Below are 6000 nucleotides of genomic sequence, written 5' to 3'. Positions count from 1 at the left end.
GCCTGCGAATTTCTTCCCTGGAGGGACTGGAGTAGGTATAATTGTTATACTGGGACTGAGGTAATGAAAAAAAATTATTTAGGGAGAGAGAAGAGCTCTATCTAGTACCCTTGTTTTAAAATCTTGGAGATCCAGTCACTCTTGCAGAACTGGGCTCATATTTCCAAGAAGGCCTGCAGTCTCACCCCTACAGGGATGGCATCATGGCCTTGATTTGGGAAATTTCCCCTGATGGGGGCTGAAAAGGGTAGCCTCTTCCTCTGTCCCCCCCCCCCCCCCCCCCCCGGGATAACTGCAGTGGCCGTTTTGCCTTTGACTGTATATGGCTCGGATTGTTGTCCTGAGACACGAAAAAGAGGTCTTCACCTCTGCAGTTTTTCTTTCGGAAAGCCTTTTTTCTTGTCCGACGCCTTCTCTAGAATTTTATCTAGATCAGGACCAAACAGAAATTGCCCATGGAAGGGTAAAGAGCACAGCTTGTTTTTAGAGGCCAGATCCCCGGACTAGGACATCAGCCATAGAACTCTCTGGGTGGAGTTGGACAGGGCTGATGTGCGTGCCAATAATTTCACTGTTTCGGCTGAGGCATCAGCCAGAAAACCTGCTGCATTCTTAAGCACTGGAAGAGAGTCTAGATCTGATCATGCGGAGTCTTGATAGAAATATAGAGCTCTAGTTGGTTTAACCGAACATTGAGCGTCTTAGCTGCACAAGTGGTTGCCGCTCTGGGCCTGAGCAAGCTAGGAGCCGCCACCCAGGTTTTTTTCAGGAGGCTCTCTACCTTCCGATCAATAAGATCCTTTAGTTGAGTGGCATCCTTGAAGGGTAGGGATGTACGCTTAGCCACCTTTGTTACCAGGACGTCGACCTTAGGCACTTCCTCCCAGTCAGCGCAGTCTGCCTCGGAAATGGGGTAGCACCTTTTGATGCCTTTGGAGATAAAGGGCCCTATCTGCTCCACTCCTTTTTAATCAATTTTTGTATATTAGAATGGACCGGAGAGATATGCTTGCGCCTTTTGCTTAAACCCCAAAAAACCTAGTCTTGGATGGTACATGGCTTCTTGGGATCCTCCATGTTAAGGGTATCCCTGACTGCTTTAATAAACTCTGCAATATCCTAAAGTTAGAGGGTTGAAGAGGAACTTCCTATAATCGTTGTCATCTGAGAATTCGATGGGATCTGTTTGCTCCTCGATATCCAAAAATATTAAACTTTTCTCAGAGTCAAAGTAGTAGCCTGAGCTACTTCGTCTTTTCGCCTGTTTTGGCACAGAGAAAGTAGCTGGTGACGCTAGGGCCGAGTGGACTTCATCTTTAACTAGGAGCCTGATGTCCTCCATAAACCCCTCCCGATTCCTCCTCTATTATATTGGCTATGCATAATTTTCAAAGGTTTTAGCGTATGCTGGTGGCAATTTTTTTGTGCATGTCTTGGACTTTTTTAGCTTTGATTTTGCTTGCCCGGCTACAGTCTTGTCCCTGTTGTAGATAACAGCAGGGAATAGATATACAAATGCACTGATACAGATAGATTTGTTTTTGCATGAGGCACCTAATGGGCTACTTACAACACCAGAGGTAGCAGATGGTTCCGATATGTCCAGTATTGAAGCACTCAGACTAAACAGCACTGCACTCTAATGGACTCTGATTCTGTAAATAGTAGGATCTATAAAATACACCTTGTCTGCTCTCGCATTCTTTTATGTTTGAATTTGCTGCCATCGCCACGCAGCTACGCCCCCTCCAATGCGATTGAGTCGTCGCGCTGGTCACATGGTCTCGCAGGCTCTGCCCCTACTAATGGCATCGACTAAGGGGAGTGTCGGAGCGCCGTGCCCTCTGCAGTGGGCCCAAATGCACTGTGGACTGATGGCATCGGGAGGATGATCACGGACCTCATGTAAAGCCACCCTTGGCTATGGTGAAGAGGAATCCAGCCTGGGTAAACTGCCCCTATAGCGTCCCAGGAGACCATCCTTAGGAAGGGAGAAAACAGCCCCTACTGCCTCTGATCTGGTATCTTCTTTTTCTTCATGCCAGGAATTTCTAAGAGCTCCCAGCACCTCTCTGGATTTTGAGAATGAATAAACCACCAATACAAGGGTAAATGCCTTCCAGATTCTAGGGCATGAACAAATAGTATAAAATGTATACAATCACAGATGCAGTATTCCCTAACGCAGTGCATAAAGAGGTGTAGATAATTGTACAATCAAATTAGTCCATCATAAATCAGCAATTGATATGTATCAATATTATTTAAATAAACTTGCTGCTTGCACCAATCCCATTTGTCTTTTGGAGAGTTATATCAATCAATGGCAAAACTTAAATGTTCTACCAGGATTATCTAACGAGGATCAAGTGATAAAATAATAAGTTACAGAGAAGAGGAGTGGTGAGAAAAACCACCAGAGATAATGAATGGCTAACTATACAAACTACAAAACACAAGTTGTACTAAAAACTAAAAATTGGTAATACGGGATCGCCATGGGTGATAAGTGGCTAACTATATAAACTACCAAGAACCAGCTACACTAGATCTAAGAAGTAAAGGACAAGGATTCACTAAGACCTTGTGAGGATCCGTTGACATAGTTTCCTTCTGGAGTAATTTGGTATTCCAGTCTCTTCGTTGTATAGTATATTCCATAACCTCAGTAGCCTGAAAGGAGATATACAGGAGACTACTCGGATGATACTGGTTTTATATGATTTGTAATGGGTTTCTCTCTCCCATGGGTAGGGTTTCCCACATGCGGCAAAATCCTACAGCTAAATTTCCTATGGGTTTTCCCTATGAAATCGCAAGCTTTAGGCCAACTTCACATGGGTGAGGGCGATATCACGCTCGTCATGCATATGAAAATTCATTGCATCCTCTGGGATTTCACCTGAAAATAGCCTTGCATTACTTCAGCCGTAGCGGAGGTTCGCAGAGTGTCCCTTATTGTTTTCAATGGGAGATCTCGCATTGTAACGTGTGCACTTTGCACATGGTGCAATGCTGCCGCCAGTCCACAGGTGACACAGCATAATAGAACGTGCCACGTTTTGATTCCTGCATAGAATCGCATCACGGTGCCATGCAGGGAAACATCGTTAATGTGTATGACCCCATTCAAAAGAATGGGGTTCATACTTGTGCGAGATTTGTGCGTCTCGCAACACACAAATCTCGCACAATTTTACTGCCCATGTGAAGCCAGCCTTACTCCTCCTCTCTAGTAATAGAGATAACAAGTCAGAGGATAGGAAGTGAATGAGGGAGATGACACCCTGCTTATTGAAGTGTATAGAGAACAGAGGGGAATGGGGAAAAGGAGGAAAGAAGCAAAGCAGCAAAGACTCATAAGCGTGCTAATGATGAGTCATTTACTATTCATCTACATTGCTCAGTACTTCTCTATTGTCCAGGATTATGATATTTATGTGTGTGAGAGAGAGTAAGGCTACATGCACACGAGCGCGAGTTTTGTGCTTTGCGAGATGCACAAAACTGGTGTAAATATGAACTCCATCCTTTTGAATGGACTTTTTCACATGAATAATCTTTTTTTCCTGGGAGCAATGCTGTGAGGTTAAAAAATTGCTGCACATCCTATTTTTGGGTGTTCTCCTGAAACACTTCACCCATTGTTTTCAATGGGACCTTTGAAAGACATTGCATGCCATGCAATGTGCATGTGAGTGCGATGTGATGTTTTCCATTGAAAACAATGGGAAACACTTGCGATTCTCTGACACATGTGAAACATGTGCCTAAGGATCGAAATTTCACAGAAGTGATGCGAGGTGTTTTTGAAGCAAAAACACCTTGCATCCACATGTAAAATGCATGTTGACAAGCACAATATTGAGCAGAGTTTCTCATCTAGATATTGCGCTCGCCCGTGTGAATGCAGTCTTGGAGAACAGAATCTGCTGTCTTCTCGGTGCATAGTATGTAGAAGATGACATAGCAGCAGGCTCTTTCCATGAGCTCAGAGAGAACTGAAATTCAAAGATACAGCCTGAAGGAGAAACGGATGATAAATACAGGATGCAAATCAAATAATAGCCAGATATAGTGTTCGCCTTCATGTATACACACAGCAGCTTATTCTAAAATGTCAGCTGAAAAGCTAGGTACGCTTTAACCCTTTGCAATCCAATTTTGGATTCAGGGTTTTCTAGGTGGCTTTCTCTTTCTGCCATTATACAATGGCACCATCTGCTGGCTAGAGCCAGTACTGCAGTATGTGACATGCTGGAGAGGCCCCCGACAACAGAGCGGCCAGTGATCTACAGTAAGAATACCCTGCCAAATGTCTTCCAACATCAGAGCTGTATAGCCTTCAATCAGAATGTCTTGAGACGTCAGACAGTGGATTGGAAAGGGTTAATATTTATCAACCAGATCTTTAATGCATGTATATTTTTAAATGAATTACATCTGAGAACATGACAATAGAAGAAAAAAAAACATAAAAAGTTTCATGCTGTCTAGCTTACAACCACAGTACTAATACTGATAATCATGACCCAATGTTTATTGCAACAGAAAAAGTATTAGACATGTAACATACGTGAAATGTGCCGTAACAACTAAAGGTAAAATATTTTTAATACTGAAATAACAATCGCTTGATTCATGAACAATTTACAATTTTCAGCACATGCTGCATGTTGTCGTCAGCACTAATCAACACAGAATTTGTGATCATCAAGCTTCTCTTCATTTTGTATAATGTAGAACAAAGAATTATTTTCTTGTGCATAGAACATTCTTCCCTACAAATTGGCACCTATAGATAAAGAAACCTCACCAGGGATTTCCACTTATATGGTTGCCCTCTAAAAGCACAGTCATAGGGGCACATTTATAAAACATTCTACATGTGCCCAGTTTGGAGAAAAAGTTGTAAAGTTTTGCGCAAGCAGGTTTTATTAAAAAGATCTGTGACTCTTCTTTTCTCGCCAGCCCCACCACTTTTTAAAATGTGGGTGGTGCTTGTTGAGAGGGAGCGTGATCACCGCGGATTGAGAGATTTGTATATAATTTATACCAGAAATTGGCATAAATTATTCCAGAAATATACACCAGGTCAAACCTGGCGTATATTTCTGAAAAGGTGCACGGAGGAGTTAGACATGCGCTCAATACATGAAGAGGAGTGTGTTGAGTGTACCGAATGCAGGGGGAAATTGTACTAAGCTCGGCGTTGGAAATGCCAGGCTTAGTACATTTCCCCCTTAGTAATATGATTTTGAGAAATGTACAGCAACTGTTGTGTTACAGGGATTTTCCAGGACATTATTATTGATGCCCTGTCATCAACTACAGATGCCCTATCCTGATAAGTGGGGTCCACCGTTCAGTATCCCTGCCAATCAACTAGTAAACGGAACAGGAGTCGGAAAGAGGTATCTGTCTGTTGAGTTCAATGAGAGTTGTGCCTGCATCACCAAACTGGGCTACTCCACTACGGACAGAGAAAACTTATACCTCATGACATACTGTAGATTCACATGAAAGCGAGTCACTCCATTGTCATCTAAGAGATGTCCGTTTTACTACAGTGATTGTATAGCCTCATGATTGTGGCAAGTCTCGTCTCTCATGTGAATGTGCATTCCGTATCCATGCGTGACATGGGCAGATATAACTGAACAAAGCCCAAAGGACGAGAGGGTGCAGCATGCAATCTAACTTATGCCTTATGATATCATGGAACTAAGTGGCACGGTAGTAGTCAGTCTAAAGTGATCAGAGGGGAACGCAAATACTCTGAATAAAGACATAGTGAAGTTTTACTAGGCAAGCTGTGCCAGAATTCTGTGGTAAACTGCAACAAAACTATGTATCACATTGTCACAAAGCAAATAGTATTCTGTAGATGCCTTTTTTCTCCGATTCCCCTTAGAATTTAATTTAAAAGGGTGAAAATGTTGTGGCATATTGCTAGGATATGCTATGGGAAAATGAATGGTGTGGGCCTAACCTTAGGAC

Source organism: Eleutherodactylus coqui, chromosome 6 (assembly GCF_035609145.1).
Source record: "Eleutherodactylus coqui strain aEleCoq1 chromosome 6, aEleCoq1.hap1, whole genome shotgun sequence".
NCBI classification, from domain to species: domain Eukaryota; kingdom Metazoa; phylum Chordata; class Amphibia; order Anura; family Eleutherodactylidae; genus Eleutherodactylus; species Eleutherodactylus coqui.
Note: the sequence above shows the minus strand (reverse complement) of the source record.